This window comes from Mytilus galloprovincialis, unplaced genomic scaffold (genome assembly GCF_965363235.1).
Source record: "Mytilus galloprovincialis unplaced genomic scaffold, xbMytGall1.hap1.1 HAP1_SCAFFOLD_87, whole genome shotgun sequence".
Taxonomy (NCBI): Eukaryota; Metazoa; Mollusca; class Bivalvia; order Mytilida; family Mytilidae; genus Mytilus; species Mytilus galloprovincialis.
Genome location: NW_027468026.1, coordinates 44,119 through 57,377, shown reverse-complemented (window position 1 = coordinate 57,377; position 13,259 = coordinate 44,119). Strand labels below are relative to the sequence as shown.

Below are 13,259 nucleotides of genomic sequence, written 5' to 3'. Positions count from 1 at the left end.
ACAACGTTTCAGTTGTTTACAGTTACGAAGTATCAGACAGCAACCCTTTGACATACAAACTGAAGTGGTATTCATCAGTGTAATGAAGTAAATCACAATATTTCAGTTGTATACAGTTATGAAGTATCAGACAGCAACCCTTTGACAAACAAACTGGAGTGGTATTCATCAGTGTAATGAAGTATTTCAAGTTTGTTTGGGGTTGTTGTTTGGCCATGGCATTCTTTTTCTACTTCATGTACTTAATGTGTTTTTCCGCTGTTTTACTTGGGTATAGGTGTTGTATACATTGGTGGTGTGTACTGATGTTTCTCACTGTTTGTGTTGAATACAGGAGTTGTATATATTGGTGTTGTGAAATAATGATTTGCACTGTTTTTGTGGAATAAAAGAGTTCTATATACATTTGGGATGTGTAATCAAGTTTCTTAATATTTTGAAGACTATTTGCAATAACCAAAAATTAACATTGAATCACTGAACACTAACAAGAGCAATGTTTAACTGATTCATATTGTGTGTACTGCATATAATAAATATATTTTACTTCACTTACAATTGCATCTCTACATTCCAAATTAGCTCTGTTCTGTACACATGATTCTACCTCTTTTATATTTCCCTCCCTTGCAGCTTTAGGAAGTTTCTGTAAGCAAAACAAAGTTTTTACATTTTCCTCTAAAATATACAAATGTATTATACATGTAATAATTGAATTTAATAAGCTATATGTTAACAGTTTCAATAGCTTATATTAAACATTTAAATACAATGACTATGACAATGTACATGTATGAAGAGGGAATGAAATTGTCTATAATTTCAGAGTTTTTTTTAGAAGAATCTTTAGACAATTTTATTAATTATGCATCAGTTTTGAGATGAGCCTTCTGAGTTTTTGTTGGGGTTAGTATTGTAGGGTCTTGTATGTAATGTTTTGAAGAATGTTGTTTATATTTTGGTTGTTTTTCATTTTTTGCCACATTTGCCATGGTGTCGACAGTTTCTCTTTGACTTGAAAAGAGATGTAAATGTCCTTTGATATCTTATTTTTCTTTGTTTGTGTCCTGGAATTTTGTATATTGACTGTAATGATATTGTTTATCTCCTATTCTAATTCTGAGAATACTACACGCCTGTATCTTTCTGTACAGTTTATTGACAACATAGGTCACATGACCATTGACTTTTAAGGAGAAAATCTTACCGGATCCCAACTTGCCATTATATCCTACAAAAGAAAAAAGAAAACATTTTATCATGTTTGTACACAGGAGGTGTAATTTGAAGAGGAATATTGTAATTGTAATCATGATGTCATATTTAGGTTTTTCTCCGAACTATGATTAGCATCCAACCTTGTCTTATTACATACAATCATATAACATATATAAAGTTGTATTAGATAATTTTAGAACAAAATCACTTTTTTTTAAATAGATGCTGTACTTTCAGATTTTGCATACATTTTAGCGTCATTGTTAAAACAATCAAGGGCCATAACTCCTGAGCAGTATAAGTGAAAATTGGCACTTTCATAATAGAATGCAAGTTATTACACAGAAATGTCATAAACAGTTATTTTTCAATCAATCAGGACAATAGCCCTTAATCAGAAAAATGAAAATGTAAAAGTCTTTGTAGCAACCATTTGTCTAAACTGGTTCAGTCATTTTTAGTCTCTGGTGGAGAGTGGTCCCATTGGCAATCATACCACATCTCGTTATTTTTATATTGTTAAAATATTATCAGTTTCAGCATGTGTTCAGCATAAATCATTCAAAAAAACTTAAAGTTAAATAAAGCCCCTATCTTAAGCTAATTATCAATTTTATTAAATACCCAAAGTGAAATCTGTAGGTCCAAGTTCTGCAAATGTCAATAAAGGTTTACAAGTGGGCCTTCGTCAAACTATAATTTCAACTTCAGCATGTTATGTAAAGTTTGTCTTCATGGCCTTAATGCCACTTTATATTACATACCCTTTCTGCCAACAGTCAATTAGCATGATAAGAAACTGCAAATAAAGTTTTATAAAAAATGTTAAATAAATACACAGATGAAAACCTGTAAACAAAAGTGCACAATCTGTTTTGTCTGCTTTACTGATAATCATTGAATGTTGACATGTGTTGAAAGTGTAAAGTGTAACTAAGGAACATTCAATTAAAGTTTGCAGGTATTTGGCCCAGTAGTTTCAGAGGAGAAGATTTTTAAATGTTAACAAACTTGATGAACAAATTGTGTAAAATTGTCTTTAAAGGGCAATAACTCCTTAAAGGGGTCAATTGACAATTTTTGTCATATAAACTTTTTGTAGATCTTAATTTGCTGAACATTATTGCTGTTAACAAGAATGAGCAGATTTTTGTCAAAGTTAACGACGTCGGACGCCGGACGCAAAGTGATGAGAAAAGCTCACTTGGCCCTTTGGGCCAGGTGAGCTAACAAGGCAAAATTTCCTTAAAATTACCAATTCAGGGACAGCAACCCAACAACAAAGGGTTGTCAGATCCATCTGAAAATTTTAGGGCAGATAGATCTTTACCTGATAAACAATTTAAGCCCGTCAGATTTTCTGTTTATGCTTCATTATTATTGAGTTATAAGCCAAAAACTGCATTTTACCCCTATGTTCTATTTTTAACCGTGGCAGCCATCTTAGTTGGATTGCCGGGTCACTGGACACATTTTTCAAACTAGATACCCCTCTGATGATTGTGGCCAAGTTTTGTTTAATTTGGCCCAGTAGTTTCAGAGGAGAAAATTTTTGTAAAAGATTACTAAAATTTACGAAAAATGATTAAAAATTGACTATAAAGGGCAATAACTCCTAAAAGGGTCAACTGATCATTTCAGTCATGTTGATTTGTTTGTAAATCTTACTTTGCTGAACATTATTGTGGCTTACAGTTTATCTTTATTTATAATGATATTAATCCCCTGGTTAAAGATTCTTTACAAAGAAACATAAATTTACATTCTGCAGGAATTTATTCTTGGTACTCATTTAAAGATAAAATTTTTAAAGATATGAAAATAAACCCGGAAAATTACTCTTATATTAATGTAACTTTTAAGCAATCAAAAACGTGTTAAAATGTAATATTAAAAAGTGTGTTTCAGGGGAATATGAAAACACTACTTTAAATAAACTTTCAAAATTGGATTCCTCATCCAAACTTTGTCTTAATGGGAAATTAAAAACTAATTGTCAGTCTGAGGAATATTTAAATTGCAATAATTTTTATACATAGACAGTTAAATTTAGACTGAGTGATCATTCTCTAGGCATTGAATTCGGAAGGTACAGAAATATTCCAAGAGCACAGATTATGTAAGCTCACATACATGACATAGAGGTGACAATATCGTCCCAAATTATATCGGCCAAAAGTTGATCCGTCACGGTAAAGGTATTATGAAAATAAATCAAGGATGTCGCAAACAAATATTTATTAATAATATGCAGTTTTTTATTAAGTATAATAAAAATAATCTTTATTTTAAACGGAACATGGTACATGCGAATGAACAAGTGCTGAAGTGGAGTCACTATCTAGGACGGTATATTTAGGGCCGAACTGTTCAGTACAATTACGAACCAGATGCTCCGCAGGGCGCAGCTATATACGACCGCAGAGGTTGAACCCTGAACAGTTGGGATAAGTATGGACACAACATTTAAGCTGGATTCAGCTCTAAATTTGGATTGTGATTAAATAGTTGACACAGCATAGGTTTCTGACACAGAATAAATATGGTCTAATGAACTTAAAATATTTTTTTTGCCTTTGAGCAATTCACTATGCTGTTGAATATTAATCCTCTCAAAACAAATTTTGAAGAAATTTTCTTTTTATTTATGAAATCTGAAATGAGAAAAATTTACCCCCCTCCCATTTTTTTTTTCACATCCCCCTTTCCCTTTTTCCAAAACTGATCTCAGTTCAAATTCCTAATGGAGTTTGTAACAATAACTACTCATTTAAATACATCACAAAATATTAAAATGTAAAATAAAGTGCTTGTTATCACTGAATGGTAAAGATTGTTTTAATTTATCAGTTGGTAGTAAAAGTGAATATACATTGTATATTGTATAAAACAATGATTTAAGTTGATTCAACTACTATTTTGGACAAAGAAAGATAACTCCAATCAATTGAAAATTTCTTGCTATTGCACAATATTGTGCAATTAGATATTTATTGCTATTGCGCAATACTGTGCAATTGAAAATATTTGCTATTGCACAACATTTTGCAATTGAAGATTTCTTGCTATTGCACAATACTGTGCAATTGAAGATTTCTTGCTATTGCTGAATACTGTGCAATTGAAAATTTCTTGCTATTGCACAATACTTGATATAATAATTTTGGATCCTGATTTGAACCAACTTGAAAACTTGGCCCATAATCAAAAATCTAAGTATATGTTTAGATTCAGTATATCAAAAAAGCCCAAGAATTCAATTTTTGTTAAAATCAAACTTAGTTTAATTTTGGACCCTTTGGACTTTAATGTAGACCAATTTGAAAACGGGACCAAAAATTAAGAATCTACATACACAGTTAGATTTGGCATATCAAAGAACCCCAATTACTTAATTTTTGGTGAAATCAAACAAAGTTTAATTTTGGACCCTGATTTGGATCAACTTGAAAACTGGGCCAATAATAAAAAAATCTAAGTACATTTTTGGATTCAGCATATCAGAGAACCCCAAGGAGTCAATTTTTGTTAAAATCAAACTAAGTTTAATTTTGGACCCTTTGGACCTTTATGTAGACCAATTTGAAAACGGGACCAAAAATTAAGAATCTACATACACAGTTAGATTCGGCATATCAATGAACCCCAATTATTCATTTTTTGATGAAATCAAACAAAGTTCAATTTTGGACCCTTTGGGCCCCTTATTCCTAAACTGTTGGGACCAAACCTCCTAAAATCAAACCCAACCTTCCTTTTATGGTCATAAACCTTGTGTTTAAATTTCATAGATTTCTATTTACTAGTACTAAAGTTATGGTGCGAAAACCAAGAATACTGCTTATTTGGGCCCCTTTTTGGCCCCTAATTCCTAAACTGTTGGGACCAAAACTCCCAAAATCAATCCCAACCTTCCTTTTGTGTTTATAAACCTTGTGTTTAAATTTCATTGATTTCTATTTACTTATACTAAAGTTATTGTACGAAAACCAAGAATAATGCTTATTTGGGCCCTTTTTTGGCCCCTTATTCCTAAACTGTTGGAACCAAAACTCCCAAAATCAATCCCAACCTTTCTTTTGTAGTCATAAACCTTGTGTCAAAATTTCATAGATTTCAATTTACTTAAACTAAAGTTTTAGTGCGAAAACCAAGAAAATGCTTATTTGGGCCCTTTTTGGCCCCTTATTCCTAAAATGTTGGGACCAAAACTCCCAAAATCAATCCCAACCTTTCTTTTGTGGTCATAAACCTTGTGTTAAAATTTCATAGATTTTTATTCACTTTTACTAAAGTTAGAGTACGAAAACTAAAAGTATTCGGACGACGACGACGACGACGACGCCAACGTGATAGCAATATACGACGAAAAAAATACAATTTTTGCGGTCGTATAAAAACCATGAGGTCAAAATTAACGTAATAATAATTTCTTCAACAAAATACTTGAATTGAACATTAGATACAGGTATCATTGATAATTTTAGCATTTTTGAAGAAATGTAGGATGCATTATTAAATTTCCCACCTGTGCACATGCGCACACGTGTTCTAGTTCATACGACATAGTTCTGACGATTTTTTTATTTAAAACCTTAAAATTTTTCATCCAAAATCATGTTGATAAATTAATTTCTAATAATTTTAATCTTTTGAACGAAATCAATTAGATACAAACCGTTGAAATGTAAGAAAATAATTGTGATTAAACTGATCAATTTATACGATGTCCGGTACTGAACATAGTTCACCTGTCACCTGAACAGGTAGATTTCAGCTGTCCAACTACTAATTAGCCTTGATTAAAATTAGAAAGTATTGAAGTAGGTGTTGTTTTGATTGTAAACTACGAAATGAATTCGGAATTACAATACGATATTTATTTACAGGAAATATTAAAAGTTTTTACTTTTTAACTTTTAAAGTAATTCTATATTATCGTTACAATACAGCAGTACTCGAGTCATTTGCGATGAAATAATAATTACTGTTTTACGTCTTATTTTGTACTTCTTAAAAAGGGGGATGCTGATTGCGTAAGTCAAAATAAAAGCACGTGTTATACTTGTTAAACTTTGTAACTGGACTATTAATTTATTTATTTAATCTGAATTATCATAAGCATTTGCGGAAACTTACTTAAATAATTCGACAAATGAATCGTCTATCTTCAGATAATATTCTCCTGTCTGCTTTGTTGATCTACCTGTACAAGCCCAGGTACAAGTAATTAGCGATCTTAATCCGGATATCCCTCAGGCGTTAGAACTGGATTACACTATAAAGAAAGCCTGAAGGTTATGCAATTACATGCATTTGATTATAATTGCTAAAAAAAATGGCGTCAGGCTATCATGCGCGTAGCTACGTTTACGTCAAAACGCCCGGGCGTACACTTGAATTTGGTAAAAAATATATATCTAAATAATAATTAAAGAATTGGTTAACAGTACATCAACCTTCTACGTCTTTCTTCAATGGCTTGTAATTGCGAATAAAAGTGACGAAAATTAGTATCATATTACATGTATATATTTGTTCATTTTCTGTCAAAGTCTCAATTCTAATTCACGTTCCTTTTTTTTTCTGGACAAATTTTTTTTTTCGCCTGTGGCGAAAAACAATCTATTTTTTTCGCGACAAGTCGAAAACAATTTATTTCTTTCAATTTTAGCATTACATATATAGTGGCAGCTGAGGGTGAAACAAACAATTTTTTTTCTCAGAATCAAAAACAAATTATTTTTTTCTCCAAAAACTGGAAACAAACTTTTTTTCCGAAAAAAACATAGCCCCCCCCCCCCCAGAAAATCAAATGGTTGCTGCCTTATGTGCTAAGATTCTATAACTGGTTTGAATTTTTTGTCGAGTCATTGACATTTATGTCACGAAAGAGATTTCTTTTTGCATTTACAGGTTAAAGTTAAAATTTGTTACATTATCAATTACTTTTTTTAAACGTTCGTCGAATTTAATTAAACTTTCTTGAAATTTTTTTTCATGGTTAATTTCTGAAGCAACATTTTGTTCTTTCATTTTTTAGTTTTATACCATCAGGCGGTCGTATTTTTGTGCAATTTAAATCACACGATCTGGCCACCGTTTAATAAAATATTGCACAGGTAGGCAAGCTTTCGAATACTTTCTTTCTTTGAAATTAGATTACGACTTTGGCTGAGAGGGCATGGTATATTAACAACACTTTGTACACCAAAAAAATATTCTTTTTGAAAACAAAAACAGCTAGATTAACTAAACGGAAATATCTGTCACATTGATATACGAGGGTCTGGATTGGGGGCAACAGGGAGTTTGGGGGGGGTCGTCATTTCTATATTTCTTTGTTCTGTAATTCTGTCATTCTTTTGGTCATTCTTATCTATTCGGTAAGCAATATGCTTATTCTTTAAATTATGTGTCTCTTTTGAATTTACCACTGTACTACACAAATGAAACCATTAATCAAATGTTATTAATATCTGATTGAAAACACTACACGAAAAGGCAGATTTACAACAGTTTGGGCAATCATGTAAATGTTTGACAAATGTAACTACTTTTCTGCCAGATATATTTGCGGACCTACTAATGTATATGTAAATGCATTATTCCTTTGGCATTATTTAGGACGTTCTCAAAGATATGCTAAAGATAATTATTTTATTTCCATATCTTTATTCATATTCTAAAGATATGTAAAGATAGGCCTTATATTTGCATGCACTTTCCAGGATAGGAGATGTATGCAAAGTTTAAAATTTACATAAATGTTTTACAGAGGTGTGGGCAGTTTTGAGAGACCGCGGTTTATAAAACATTTACAACCAATGTAAATGCTGTCAAATGTTTATGTTATATTTGCAAACGTTTTTTGATATCGTTTATGTATGTAAAGGAGTGCATTTTATTTACTTATACTTTCCATTATCATAAATATTTTGATAAATATCGATATTTGCAACATATCTTTACAGACGTATGCAAAGTTTTGAGAGACCGCGGTTTATAAAATATTTACAGCCAAAGTAAATGCTGTCAAATGTTTGTGTTATATTTGTAAACATTTGTCGATATAGTTTATGTATGTAAAGACATGTATTTTATTTACTAATACTTTCCACTATCATAGTTATTTTGATAAATATTAATATTTGCAACATATCTTTATAGAATAAAATAGAGAAAGGAAATGGTGAATATGTCAAAGCGACAACCACCCGACCATAGAGCAAACAACAGCCGAAGGCAACCAATGGGTCCTCAATGTAGCGAGAATTCCCGCACCCGTAGGTGTCCTTCAGCTGGCCCCTAAAATATGCATAATAGTACAGTGATAATGGACGTCATACTAAACTCCGAATTATACACAAGAAACTAAAATTTAAAATCATACAAGACTAACAAAGGCCAGAGGCTCCTGACTTGGGACAGGCGGCGGGGTTAAACATGTTTATGAGATCTCAACCCTCCCCCTATACCTCTAGCCAATGTAGAAAAGTAAAAGAATAACAATACGCACATTAAAATTCAGTTCAAGAGAAGTCCGAGTCTGATGTCAAAAGATGTAACAAAAGAAAATAAATAAAATGACAATAATACATAAATAACAACAGACTACTAGCAGTTAACTGACATGCCAGCTCCAAACCTCAATTAAACTGATTGAAAGATTATGTCTTTATCATATGAATATCAGGTACAATCCCTCCCGTTAGGGGTTTAGTATCATACTATCATAAAATATATGAGAAGAACATAACCCGTGTCATGCCAACAACTGTTTTTTTAGAAATAAATGTGTTTAGTTCCGATGCAAAGACCCTATCAGTGAATCAATGTTAAAGCCAAAATATGCAATCTTTAATGACCTGACAACAGTATCGTAACTATATCCCCTTTTAATAAGTCTATTTAAAGGTTTTGTTAGTTTCTGAGGAGAATACTGACATTTTTGTGCTTTATAAAGAATATTTCCATAAAATTTTGGATGTGAAATACCTGAACGTATAAGATGTCTGCATGTTGAGTTATAATGACGAATTATTTCCTTATACCGGTGATAAAATTTAGTAAATGTTTTGACCAGTTTGTGATATCGAAAACCCTGGTGTAATAATTTTTCAGTAATACATAAATTTCTCTCGCTAAAATCTAATACATTGTTACATACACGAGCGAATCGTACAAGTTGAGATATATAAACACCATAAGATGGTGACAAGGGAACGTCACCATCTAAAAATGGATAATTAACAATAGGAAATGAAAAATCATCTCTTATATCATAAATTTTTGTATTAAGCTTCCCGTTTATGATATAGATATCAAGATCGAGGAAAGGGAGTATGCAAAGTTTTGAGAGACCGCGGTTTATAAAACATTTACAACCAAAGTAAATGCTGACAAGTATTTGCTTATTTTTGAAAACATTTGTCGGATGTATTTATGTATGTAAAGAAATGCATTTTATTTACTTCATAGTTATTATATGAAACATCGATACTGTTAAGTTGTCTTCACACAGGTATAGCTTTGCGAGACTGCAGTTTATATCTCGCATGCACAACAAACGTAAATGAGGGTCGTGGTTAGAGCTAAAAGAAGAAAAAAAGAAAATAATTTCCCCCCAAAAAAATTAGATAAAAAGGGTCTAATATATATACAGAATAGAAAATAGAATCATATTCAAAACAGTGTGGCTGTGGCCATTGATTGATGACCGAAATTATCCCATTGACTGGGACAGATTAGGTGAACGTTTGTCTGTAACGACCACTGCTCACTACTTACTTATTATAGAATTTAAACTGTGGGGTCACCAAAGGTTCTTAAAGCCTTTAATATTAAAATAATTTGAAAAATTAATCAGGAATAACTTTATGTTTTGATTTATATTATTGATATAAATCAAAACATCGTGTTATTCTTGATTAGTTTTTCTAATTACTTTATTTAGGTGTTGAGAACCTTTTGTGACCCCACAGTTTAAGTGTCTTTAACAAGTACATAGTGAGCAGCGGTCGTTACAGACAAACGTTCACATAATCTGTCCCAGTCAATGGGATAATTTAGGTCGTCAATCAATGACCACAGCCACACTGTTTTGAATATGATTCTAATCATGACAATGGGCATAAAATATAAAACAAATAGAGAAATATGATCTAAATTATCATAGAATACAGATATGAAAGACCCCATCCAGACCCTAGTAAATGCTGTAAGATGTGTCGATTATTTCGCATTTACGGAAAAAATAAATATTTTTTTTTAAATCTTATAGCCACATAATAAATGGGTAGATGGATTGATTTGTGTAAACGTCCAGTTGCAAATACTACATGAATCTCAGGTGTAGGGAGAAATGCACTATTATAATAACACTGTTCTAAATTGTAAGCAGGTTTTCCCTTTGTACTTCAAAATATGAAAACAACGATGTCATTAAGAATGAACTCTAAACTAGAATAAATAAGATCAAATCCATAAACACGGTACGTTTTCTCAACCCAAGCTTAAGTCTACCAATCTTGATGTGGACTTGGAAAAAAGTTAGTTTAGCTTCTGCTTATTTGTGATCTTTTTTTCATTTTAAACAAGAGAAAACAAAATCATTATTTCAATATAACTTGAGCCAAGGCGTGTGTTTTGCATGATCCTATAAATTGAAAATACACGAGTATGCACATACATGTATTTTATCAGAATGTTGTCAGAATGTTTATGTTTACAATTGAAAATGTCTAATAATACAATGAAGAAAGAGATAATGATGATGGGAGTTTTTAACGACCTCGACTGGCTATACTGCGAAGAAAGAGCATGAATTACATTATGTAACTATCCCTTAAAAGGTGGTAAATTATAATTTATATAATTTTATGTGTCACTTGTATGTAAATGAAGGGATTTTCCTGACTGTGAAATGGTTCATCTTTTAACACTACAGGGTACTTTAAAAGGGAAACCGTATGTGTGAATTACCAAAATTGATCAAATACAATGTAACGCTAATTGTGTATAATTAAATCCAGACGTTGTAAACAGATTATACCAATTACACGGCCGACACTCGGCTAACCGAGAGTTTGGTCGGTTAATCTATATTGAGTATGCGGCTATATCGGCGGTTGGTCTGTTAATCGGGTTGGCTAAAGTCTGTTAATCAGGTGTTATCGAGAAAATCATTGCAAGATCAGTATGTTTCATTGTATAACTTTTTAATTATATTTATATCATAAAAACTATTCATGTCTGACAAAACGATTTGGAGTACTGAATCCAGTGGTGTAATTAATTTTTTTCTAGCTTCAATAAACGATCTATAAAATGAAAAGGCGAGTTACTCATCAGTAAATTTGTACACATTTTACACACACAAAATGTACACAAAAATGACAAGTTGGTTGAGTTTACTTGCATGCAATATTTTAAACATTGAAAAAAGACAGGCATTATGTTTGTTTACCATATTAACATCAATATGTAAAAAATCTACACGAAAAACTGTATTTTGGTGACATAAATCAATTTTTAATAAAGATGTGGTCTGTTAATGGGTCGGATGTATAAAACTCGGTCTGTTAATTGGTCTGTTAAGAGTTATGAATGAAATTACAAGCATATTCGGGAACATGTATTTTATGACGGTTCTTTAACCCTCTTGCTGCCGAGTTTTTTTCTTGCTTTGTCGCGCCAAAAGCATCTTGACGTTTCTTATCTGTGACGTTGCAAAACTTGTGCCTCTCTGTAGAACTTCGCTTTCCCGCCGTCCATAGTTTTTCCCGCGTCAATGTAGCCGTAATTATGAAAAGCGATGTATAAGTAATTTTACGGAAGTTGTTGCTCTAAGATTGTCATAAACGATGTTTTTAATACAACATTATTTAAAAATACAACTTTTAACCTTGAAATATATATTTTTTTGTCTTTCTTGTCTTAAAATAAAGTGAAAATAATATAGGCCTACCAATTGTTATACTAGCTTTGAAGGCGACTTTGTTTTATCGATCTTTGTCAAATGAAATGCATAAATGATTCTTAACCACCTATAAAATATTCTCGTTTTTTGGGGGGTTTTTAAACCTTGTTAAAATCGGTAAATAACGTAAAAAATCTCTCAAATCATTATATAAACGGCAAATCAACGGCACCTAATGAAAATAAAAATAAAAGCAATTAAAGCGTGTACACTGAATAGAAATAAATAAAATCTCCGAGCAACTGTTCTATGATTCTATGAACTACTTCTTGTAGTAAAGTATCTAGCGTGGCAGATTAAAATTTTCATTCCAAGCCTTGTTTCGGTAGGCGAGGAAATATTTTTTATAAAAATTATTATCCATATTTAATTTGCTTGTTTTTTAATTATGTTTATTATTATTTTGGTGACCACTTGTAGCTCAAAATTTTAGAGAATACGAATAAAAAAAACATAGTAAAAACGAGGGAAAAAACTCTCTAAAAATCAGTAATAATTCATTTTCATTTACTATGATAAAGAACACACTGTAATTGACATCAAGAAATATCTGTTTATTGATGAATTGTTCTCTTCTCAACGTTCAGTGGCAAATATTTTATGCAATATTAAGGACGTCTGAAATTCAATATACAATAAATCTATTGCTCAGTGGGTCCTACAAACAAAAAGATATGTGATGATTGCCAAAAAAAAAGACGTTGCTACTGGGAAAGGATATCGAGTATATATATGATAGGAATAGAAATCATTTTGTCCACTAGTACTAATTTAACATCCCCATTTCGAATGAAAATAAATATTTTTAAGACAGTGCTTCCATGATGAAACGGGTTTAAAATGTATTGAAATATCGTATAGCAATACAAGTACATCGATTAATATGTGTGTACTTTTACAAACAAAAAATCCTAACTGGGATTTCAATCGCGGCAATTGAGTCCTAAATATATTATCCAAATCTCTTAAATAAAGCGTGTATTGTGACTGAATATTAATATTTCGAGTAATCAAGTATAACAGTTACCTTTTTTTATGATTATTTATTAGGAATACGATT

The 13,259-nt window shown here is 31.5% G+C and overlaps 1 long non-coding RNA gene across 1 annotated transcript; it reads right to left on the bottom strand.

Moving 5' to 3' along the window:
- Window positions 1-556: 556 nt before the first annotated feature.
- On the bottom strand, window positions 557-1,908 carry LOC143060210 (uncharacterized). Its single transcript, XR_012973935.1, has 3 exons — window positions 1,843-1,908; window positions 1,208-1,231; window positions 557-646 (listed from the first exon to the last, which is right to left on the bottom strand). It is a non-coding gene; the product is annotated as an uncharacterized LOC143060210 (long non-coding RNA).
- Window positions 1,909-13,259: the final 11,351 nt, after the last annotated feature.